This window comes from Rattus norvegicus, chromosome 12 (genome assembly GCF_021556685.1).
Source record: "Rattus norvegicus strain SHRSP/BbbUtx chromosome 12, alternate assembly SHRSP_T2T, whole genome shotgun sequence".
Taxonomy (NCBI): domain Eukaryota; kingdom Metazoa; phylum Chordata; class Mammalia; order Rodentia; family Muridae; genus Rattus; species Rattus norvegicus.
This window is the reverse complement of record NC_141545.1, coordinates 35,948,086-35,959,097: the sequence shown is the minus strand read 5'-3', so window position 1 is coordinate 35,959,097 and position 11,012 is coordinate 35,948,086.

Below are 11,012 nucleotides of genomic sequence, written 5' to 3'. Positions count from 1 at the left end.
CATCGGTTAAGCGTGAGGGTGTATTCATGTGTGTCTAGATTTGCAGGGGCTTTAGGGAGAAGAAAGGCAACGCAGTATTCACAGAGTCTCGTGACGATCTTTTTCTTGTGAAATCTCTTCTCTAGATAAAAGGTCTTTGTTGCTCAAACTTAATCCATTCAAACCTCAGCAGATATTCAATGGAGTCTGAACCAGACACTCATACCGTATGTAGAGAGGTCCCTGCTGCTGCTGGAGTCCAGGGGAAGCTAGAACAAGATATAATAACTAGTCTAACATAAGAGAACCACTGAAATGTGTGTACACAAGTGGCCCATGCATAAACACACACAATCACAGGTGTTTCTAAGACTAATGCACAGAGGTTGCATATGGATGTATGTAAGCTACTACTGTTTTCTTAAATTCACTTGACAGTGGAAATATGTAATGTTAATACTTAGCTACTATTATATAGCCCAAGGTGGCCTTGAACTCTTTTTTTTTTTCTTTTTTTTTTTTCCCCGGAGCTGGGGACTGAACCCAGGGCCTTGCGCTTGCTAGGCAAGTGCTCTACCACTGAGCCAAATCCCCAACCCCAACACTTAGCTACTATTACTCCTAAAAATAGTGGGAAGGACCCTGGAGGTTCAGGGTACATGTTTCCTACACATATATTACTTGGTTTTCATGTAGTGTAGGGAATCAGAAACACAGCTCCATATAAGAATTCATTTGATCCTTCTGTGAAACCATGATGAGGTTTGAGCTACGAGCAGGTTGAGGTCACTGAGGTATGTGTTAAAAGGATGTCTTTTGTCTCTGGCTCCTTTCTGTTTCCTGGATGCCACGGATTGAACAAATCTTCTCTGCAACATGTTGCCTGAATGACAATCTCCCTCACCAGGTCCTAGAAGCAATCGAGTCAGTGAAACATACTGAAGTCCCGGGAAAGCACGGGCTAATCTTCCTTGGTTCCAAGCACCAGTCTCCAAACAGTAGCACAGTAGAGTATCATGGATCTACACATTTCTGGAGGATGCGAGCTAAGCCCTCACTGGAAGTCTATGGTGTTCATGAAGGCTGAACATTTTTCAAAGTCTTTTATCTTCCTCGAACCCATGTAGGGTGTACAGTCCATGTAGCTAACTTCATGGCGGTGTTAGGCTTGAAAGCCAAGCTTCCTTGAGTAACTGGGACACAAGTGAACACTGGCGTTGGTGACTAAGTTCTCTGGCCTGCTCTTTTGGAGAGCTCCCATGTCCACTTCCATACTTGGGGTTTCAGGGGTGCAGTCAGCAAAGTCTGAAGCATGGAGTCCAGGCCGAGAGGTGGCATAGCTGCAGTGCAAGCCACAGGAGCAGGTGTATAGCCTTTTGCCTTCATCATCCTGGATGCTGCTTCGGTACTTGGTCCATCTACAGTGAGCAAGGCTATCTATGGCCTCCGAACTTGCCTTTGGGGAATGGAATGTAGTGGGGAAAGTATCTTAGTTTCGGTGCTAAAACACTCAGGCCAAATGCAGCATAGGGAAGGGAAGGGATCATTTCAGCGTCTACACAGTTAGGACAGGAACTCAAGCAGGAACTGCAACACAGAGCAGAGAGGATGCTGCTTGCTGGCTCGCTCGCACCCTCAGCCAAGACTGACTCACACAACAGAAACGCAAACTCATGAGCCATAACCATCATAAGCTACTATAATAAACTATAACTACCTAATTTCATTATACAGTCACCAATAACTTATACTAATAAACAGTAATTGCAAGCCTTTGCTACTACCTATTGCTATGACAAAATGCCTGACAGAGGCCACTAAAGGAAGGAAGGGTGTGTTTTAACTCACAGTGTGAGGGCGCGGTCTGTCATGGTGAGGCAGGTCACGCGGTATCTACAGTCAGAAATCCTGGCAAGAATACTACTGACGCTCAGCTCACCTTTTCTCTCTCTTTTTTTTTTTTCTTTTTTTTCAGAGCTGGGGACCGAACTTTTCTCTCTTTTATTCCATCAGGGATCCCAGCCCATGGGGTAATGCTGCCCACATTCAGGGTGGGTCCTCCCTCCAGGGTAAAATCTATTTAAGAGTGTCCATCCTGTGTGTCTTCTTAGAAGACCATTGTGATTAACTGTCACACTAAGTGAGGCAGTTCTGTACACCTCTGTAGGCGTCTGTGTGATCGCAATAACATGTGAAGGAAAGATGGTTTCTTCCTGCACTTCAGCCAGATTCCCTGAGGGGGGGAGGGGGGAGGGCGGGGAATCACAGAGCCGCTGCTGTGCTGTGAACATTCCCAAATGGAGTCACTCTGACTTGTAACGCAAGGATCTGCGCGCTTATGAGAAACAAGCCGAGTCGATATTTTAAAACTGAGACATTCCGTAAGAAATCCCAGTTTCAACCTCTTCCAAGAAATGAAAGATCTGTCACCGTGTTCCCTGAGGGCAGCGGTGCACAGGGCTGAGAGGTGGCTGTTGAGCTTGCGCAGTGCCACTTTCCGTTCTTGCCCGCGGGGTGAGGCGCAGGGCTGCACATGGAGTTTGCATTGATGGGTTCTGAATTCTCCCCTGACACCAGACCTCTGTATGTGATCCCAGGTCTGTGTTGGGGTCCTTCAAGAACAATGAACTTGGGGTTGGGGATTTGGCTCAGTGGCAGAGCGCTTGCCTAGGAAGCGCAAGGCCCTGGGTTCGGTCCCCAGCTCCGAAAAAAAGAACCAAAAAAAAAAAAAAAAAAAAAAAGAACAATGAACTATGACACCAAGAATCAGCAGGCCCGTGCCTGACACTGGAAACCTTTCTGCTATTATTACCCTTGCTGCTGTCCTTTTTGTCACCTGCTGGGTCCTGTAGGCATTCAGGATGTTCGGTCATGTGCCGAGTCCTTCATTTTCCCATGCTGCTCCTTCCCTGACCATAAAACAGAACTCAGACACTTAGAACCCAGACTGGAGAAGTCATGAAATTGGCCTGGTCCTGTATTTCTAGCTCTGAGGCAAGAGGAGCTCAAGATCATCCTTGGCTACCGAACAAGTGTGAGGCCAGTGGGGACTATGGGAAACCCTGTTTAAAATAATAATAATAATAATAATTAATAATAATAATAATAGATAAATAAAACCAGGTGTAGTAGTTCACACCTATGGGGAGGGCCAATGCAAGAGGACTGCTTAGAATGTGAGGCCAATACTAATGTATACTCATTACATAACTCATACTTATGTAATGAGTTCCAGATCTAGGAGAGATTAGACAACAATGAGACCTTGTCTCATCAAAGCAACAACTTAAGAAAGCATCGTGGGGGTTGGGGATTTAGCTCAGTGGTAGAGGGCTTGCCTAGCAAGCGCAAGGCCCTGGGGTTTGGTCCTCAGCTGGGGGGGGGGGGAGGAAGAAAGCATCATGATTGGATAGATGGCTCAGCTGTCAGGAGCACTGGTGGTAAAGACCAAATTCAATTCCTAGTACCGGCATGGCAGCTCACAGGTACCTGTACTGTAACTTCAGGTCTGGTGATACAATGCCTTTTGGTCTAGGTGGGTACCCACCTACATTTGGCACACATCAATTCATGGAGCTGGAGGGATGGTCCTGCCGTCCTCTTCCAGAGGACCTGTGTTCAGTTCCCAGCAGCCATGTCTCGTGACTCACAATGGCTGTAACTCTAGCTCCAGGGAATCCAATACCCCTTCTGTCCTCTGTGGGCATTGAACTCACATGCATCCCACCCCTTACCCCTCACCCATAGAAAAATAAATAAATAATAAATAAAGTAAATAATCAACAATACGATTCCCCTTTTCTCCACATTCAGTTTCATGGGTGTACTATATGCAATCTAACTGGCACTGTGATCAGGATTCCAGAAATTTCCACATGCTATCCTTGGTCCTCATGCCCATCTTCCCTGATCTCTTACCTCTGGCATTCCTCATTTCCTCTCCCTCAATATCAGGTGTGAGGGTTTCATTTGAAAAGGCCATTACAGATATGGAATCACATGGTCTGCAAGCTTTGAGATTGGCTCTGATTATTACTAATAGTGCAAAAAATTGGATCTAATTTAAAATCACAGCAGTAGGAGAATTCTTAATAAATGGTTATTGGCATTCTGCGACCTGCCACGCAGAAGGTGAAATGCAACGTATGCTAGAGTATGTCTGTGTTGGCAAAGGTAGACATCTAGACATCGAAAGATGCAGGTGTATAGTCTGAGTCCACCATCATTCATGATCCTAGCCAACTTATAGCTTCTCGGTAGATACAAAGGGAGAGGACTGGAGGTACACACCCGAGACAGATGATGGTCGATACCTGTAGCTGCTTGTATTTCAAATGCTAATCACGTTCCTCAATGAACTGATTGCACGAGAAGGTGAGCATGTAGCTTCTGAGAATTTGCCTCTAGTTGGTTCTGGTTGGTAAATAAAGATGCCAGCAGCCAATAGCTGGAGAGGAGAGAGAGAGGAGGGATTTTTTTAGGGTTTCCCAGGCTTGAAACCAGGAGGAGGAGAAAGCGGAGATAGATGCCGTACCTAGGAGTACAGGACAGAGAGAAGGGGCCTCCGTGTAATGGGTCCAGGAGAGCGCAGCCCAGGGAGCCGTTCAACTGGGTCAGAAGCAGTCAAGATGGGACATATAAATTAGTAAGTAGGAACTCAGAATTATCGGCAGGAGGTAGAGTCTAGAAACATGGAGGTTAGGCAGTCGCTCAGCTATAGTGCTACATAGGGCATATTAAAATATGCCCTATAAAGGCATATGTATAAAATATAAAGGTTGCGTGTATATATCTTTCATTCAGGAACATAAACAAGTGGGGCAGACGAAACCCTGCCGACGGGATTAATAAATATTACTATAACAGATACCCACCCACGAGGCTCAGAAAGAGTATGTCTGGTCCAGGCTTTCTTACTAAAATTAGGATGGGCGCATTCTTGTCTTCTTATGTGGTGTAGGGAGAGAGATAGGGGATGGATAGAAACTGAGAGAAAGAGTCAGAGAAGAGGAGAAGAGGAGGAGAGGAGGGACAAAGAGAGAACAGAGATGGATGGGAGGAGACAGGAGCAAAGGGAGGGAACGGAGAGAGAGACAGACCCAGAGGAGAGACCCAGAGGGAGATGGGAAGAGAGAGGAGGAGGAGGACGGCAAAAAGGAAAAAGGGTTGAAAGGAGGGAGAGAAAGAGAATGAAGTCTGGATGTCTTCTTCATCTTTGTTTTTTAGATTTATTATATATACATTAGTGTTTGCTAGCATGTGTGCATGTGCACTTTGTGTCTGGTGCCCATGGTGGTTGGCATAGAGCATCAGATCCCCTGAAACTGGAGTTATGGGACACCAAATGTGTTCCGATTCTCCTGAAGCTCTCTCTCTCTCTTTTTTTTTTTTTTTTTTGGTTCTTTTTTTTTTTTTTTCGGAGCTGGGGACCGAACCCAGGGCCTTGCGCTTCCTAGGCAAGCGCTCTACCACTGAGCTAAATCCCCAACCCGTGTTCTGATTCTCAAACCCAGATCCTCCTATAGAGCAACAATTGCTTGTAACTGCTGAATCATCCTTTCAGTTCACTCTTTTTCATCCAGAAATGGCAAACGTCTTCTAAGTTAGGGCTTCAGCTGATAAACGGTGTAGGGTACCAAGGACAAACATGGTGCTACCTAATAGCTCAACCCTTTATACCCTAATATGGAAACAACATCGCATCATCTCTGCTGCGTTTAATTGTAGCTCCTATGGCTCCTGAGGGTAGACGCGGGAGGCAGAGACCAGAGAGAGGGCATCCTAGAGACCAACTCCACAGCAGCCCCCAAACAGCTTTCTGCGCCTGATCGCAGCCCACTTCCTCAGAGGCTGCAGCACATTCCACCACATACAGACACGCCATTCTTTAAACTAATCCCTTGATAGAGCAATACCTACATACGGCCCTCTCCCTTCAAATGTAGGCCAGGCATGGCTTTTGACCTACTTCCGGTAAGTCATAGGCTATCTTTTTGAAAGCAGGAACAAATACAAAATATATCCATATGCCTTCTGCATTTATTTACGCACAGTTGCCTGCTGTCTAAAGTGTATTGTAACCCACTTCCCACTCTGAATCACTTCTCTTTCCCTATCAGTATGCGATCTTTTCATTCCCTTTCCTGCCCAGATATACAGCACGCTATTACATATTCCAGGGAGTGGTTCGGAGCACTTTATCCGGACAATCTCTTAAGGATGAGCATATGGTCTTCCTCTATCACTTGTTATTACAAGAAAACACGGCAATTAAAATATCCTTGTGCGTGTGCCACATATGTGCAGGGCTGCAGGTGAGGAAAGCTCGCAGGTACGGGCCAGAGGTATATACATCTGTAAGCCGATGGCTGTTGCCAAGTCTGCCCATATGGAGCTTGTATTGGTTTGTGTTTCCAGCAGCGATGTGTGAGACCTTGCTTCCCACAGCTTCACCAACACAGCATGTTCCCCTGCGTTGGGATGTGTGCCAATCTGCCGGGGTAAAAACACGCTACTGCTGCCTACTTTGAATTTACACTTGGGACGTTATGGAGTCTGCTTCAACCTCTTCTCAGGCTTTTGGGAATTTTTTTTTTTTCTTTTCTTTCTTCGTACTGCCCTCGTGAAAATGACATTTCCAAATCTGTTTTTCTCATAGCAGGTGTTTCCCTAGAATGCCAGAGCCCTCATCTTACTCAGAATGCTTTGTTCCTATCTTACCCAGAATGCCCAGGTGCTCACCTTACCCAGAATGCCCTGGTCTTTATCTTACCCTGAATGTCCTGGTCTTCTCCTTACCCAGAATGCTCTAGTTCTCCCCTTACCTAGAATACCTTGGTCCTCACCTCTAACTTCAATCTCTTTTTCTGAGAAACTACCCTGAGGAGCTGTATCCATGAGGAAGACTCCCAGAATCCAGCAAGCTTTTACGTTAGTGGTTGTAATTTACTGCCGTGGGAGGGTCAGATCAAAAGCAGCAGATGGCGAAATGCTTTGACAGGTCCAAGAAAGTCAAGCTCCCCACGAAAGTCGAGTGGCCAACCACAGAGCCAGCACATTCAGACTGTTGCCAGCCCATGTGTCTTACCCCCAAATCGGAACACATCTCAGATAAGCCTCAGATTTACTATCTGGAGACTTCACTGGATCCTGGTGCTTCGGACATAGATGAACACACTGCCAGGGCCCAGGCTCATCACTGACAGTGTTCCCAATTGTCCTTACCCACCATTGACCAAGCTCACGGCTGAGCAACATCATGCCTGACGGGGTTCACATCTGGCCACTCACCATTGACCACAGAGCTAACCAGGCTCATGGCTGATTTCACTCACAGTTTATCACGGACACAAACAATCACATTTTATATCTAGCCATACTCATGACTCACTGCTTCCTCAGCCCCTTCTTAGGCTGAGCACTAACTGCGTGCATGCTCTCTCTTCTTCAAGTAAATCCCACTCGCTTTCGTAAATAAAGCCACCTGAGGTAGCAAAGCCATCCAAAAGGCTCAGATGGGACTCCTTTTCCAGGAATCTGTTAGAAGAAATTATAACCAAGGCACAGTGGTTCGAGTCTGTTACCCCTGCACTTAGGCGACTGAAGCAGGAAGAATGCAAATTCGGGTGCTGCCTCGGCTATGTGGGAAACTTATTTAGACTCTGGCTCAAAAGGAACAAGAGAAGCTGGAGGTATAGCTCTCTGGTAGAGACACACACACACACACACACACACAGAGGGAGGGGGAAGGAGAGGGGGAGGGGAGGGGCAGGAGCAGGGGGAGGGGAGGGGAGGGGGAGGGGAAAGCGGAAGGGCAGGGGCAAAGGAAGGGGGAGAGGAGGGAGAGGGAGAGGGAGGAGGGGAGAGAGAGAGAGAGAGAGAGAGAGAGAGAGAGAGAGAGAGAGAGAGAGAGAGAACACGAACGGGAGAGAGTGCTTCACACACTGTACAAAAAGATTATCCCTTCAAGTTTCTAGGCTCTGATTGACAGGCCCCCTTCCGCTCCATCAGCTCCAGAGGGCATTCATCACACCGGATGCTTTGTATCCTCTTGCTGTCTTTTCTCCTCCGGCTGGTTGAGCCATGCAAATGTTGCGGGTAGATCTAGCGTTTGAGGCACTCAGGCTGCCTCTTTGCTCTCCTCTGTTTTGTCCTTCAGAAAGGTGTCCCCAGTGTCTCCCCTTTCTCCCTTGACTGTACCTCTCATTGGATGCCAGCTGTTGAACCTCATAGATCTTGTCCAGGTTGCCAGTGATGCCCGACCAGCTGAATGTCATGTTCAACTCTCTCTTGTGGTCTGCATTTAACAAGCAGGGAATCAAACTGGTTACTTCTTCTTTCCTCCTCCTTCTTTTGCATGTATGTGTGTACACACATGTGATCTGTGTGTGTGTGTGTGTGTGTGTGTGTGCGCGTGCGCGCGCGTGTGAGAATGTTGAGGTCAAAGGTTGATTCTGGGTACCTTCAATTGTCCTCCACATTATTATTATCATTATTGTTGTTGTTTTAAGACAGGGTCTCAGGCTGGAGAGATGGCTCAGTGGTTAAGAGCACTGATTGCTCTTGTAGAAGCCCTGAGTTCAAACCCCAGCAACCACATGGTGGCTCACAACGATCTTTAATGAGATCTGGCGCCCTCTTCTGGTGTGTCTGAAGACAGCTACAGTATACTCATATATAATAAATAAATAAATCTTTAAAAAAAAAAAAGACAGGGTTTCTTACAGAACTCAAAGCTCATGGATTTGGCTAGACTGTATGGCCTACGAACCACTGCCATTCTCCTGCCTCTGCCTCTTCGATGCTGGGATTAAAGTGAGTACCACTGACTGATATATGCTCAAGAGTGGGTGGGCCTCACTGTCCTGTAATAATAAATAAAGTTGAGGTGCACATGCTCCACGCGGTGGCTTGAGGACCAATTGGTCTCCCCCACTGAGCTTCCTCGTTCCGCTGGTGCCAGCAGGGAGAGATTGTGACCTGCGGGTTTCTCAGCACCTGCCACTTCTGCAACCCACTGGCCAGATCTCAGCCTCCAGAACACTGAGAACTTGGATTGAACTGTGTCCCCAAGAGGAGCTCATGGTTTCAACCACTGCTCAGGTCGTCCCTCAGCCAGGGAACTCACCAGTTTTGTCTCCTTGCCCGACTCTCCTATGGAGCAGGACCGGGTCAAGCCCAGTTGCTTCATCAACTGTGAGACTCAGCACCCGCTGTGAAAGATGGAGATGCATCGAAGAGGGCGGTGACCAGGCAGCCACGGGGTTCGGACACAAGCAGCCTCCAGCTCGGGAGTCTTTCCCAGATCCCTCCTAAGCACCTCCCTCGTCTCAAACTGTTGCTCAGTATTTTTAGCAAGGCCGAAAGTTCCCTTAAGCATCGTAATTATCTCCACTGGAGCTGTCAGGAGCGTTTACAGTTAAAGAGGAAGGCGGCCTGCCGCTGTTGTGATAATAGGGCCCAGCTGCAGAGCCGAGCTTCAGAGACTGCTTTACATATGGACTGGGGCCGCGATTGTCCTTCGGGGAGCCATCCGGGCGGGCGCGAGTTTTCTTCAGTAGTATGGAGTAAGTTATTCTGATCCATACAGCTTGTACCTCGGGAGGGAAGAAAATAAATCCACCCAGTGGAGAGTCTTCCCTCGTTAGTGAGTTCTAATAAGACTCTCGGGGTGGGGGACGGGGTTGGGGGCGAGGGGTGGGGGCTGCAGCTACTCTGAATGAAGATGGCGGTACTGGCCACAGCAGACCTACACAAAACCTGAAGGGTTAGAGTGCTTTCAGAACCTGGAGGCTACGGGAAGGAAGGGAGCCTGAATCTCCTCCAGAGTCTTCAAAGAGGGTGGGCTATGAAGGAGGTGGGGTAATGTTATGGTCAAAACAGTAAGGTCTCCCCAGTTTGAGGTCAAATATTCCTCTACACCCAGGTTTGCAACCCCTGGGCAAGTTTCTGACTCTCTTTATGTTTTAGGGACCAGGTCTGTGAAATGCTGTTAAGGGTGCCTCAGCAGAGACGGTAGGAATCAAATGGGTTCTCTGTCCCCTTACACTACAGAAGCAAAGGGCTAACAATTTGGAGGTTTACCTCAGCTCATGTGATCATGATTGCCTCAGCTCATCGAGAGGCCATGTCTCTTTAGTGTTCGGAGAATCTTCGTGAATTGGCAACTGTAGTCTGGATGGTGCTGGTCTCGAATTGAAGGAAAGGACCAGTCAGCATGGGCCATGTAATGGATTTGTTTTTGAAAAAAAGACTTACTCATTTTATTTTATGTGCCTGTATGTGTCTCTGAGCGAATCTACGAGCACGACGTGCGTGCCTTTCTCACGGAAGCCAGGAAAGGGTGTTAGAACACATGGAACTGATGTTAGAGGTGTGAGTTTTCTTGTGGGTTCTGGGACTCTAACCTGGGTCCTCGCCAAGAGCTCTTGATCACTGAGCCATCTCTTAACTCACATGCTCCTCTGAGGAGCAGCAAATGTCATCTGCGTTCACACTCTTTGGTGGGAGGCAGGTCTCATGCTGTATCTCTATTGAGGGCAGGGAGGAGGGATTTCTCTCAGGGCCTGGTCCCTGAGGATAGAACAAGAGAGGCACTTTAACCAACTGTGCAATCTACCTCAGGTTGTTTCATCGGCAAACTTTGATGTCCAATTGAACCTTAAGACTTAGGAAATTCCAATTTCTTTGTGTGTGCATATGTGTGTGCTTGTAGGTGTCTGTGCCTGTGTGCCCATGCATGCACACGTGTGATTATGCATGCACATGTGTGCATATACTGTGGAGGGTGAGGTCAATCTTAGTGTCTGGGAAATCCTGAGGAACTTTCCACTTGACTTTTGAGCCAGGGTCTCACATTGGCCCAGAACTCTCCAAGTATGCTAGGCAGGCTGGCTAGTAAGACTCAGGGATGGCCTATCACAATGATTATACGCACGAACTGCTATGCCTATTTTTTTCTTGGAGTCTAGGGATTTGAACTCAGGTCCTCATACTTATATGGCAAGCAGTTTAGCAACTGAGCCATCTTCCCA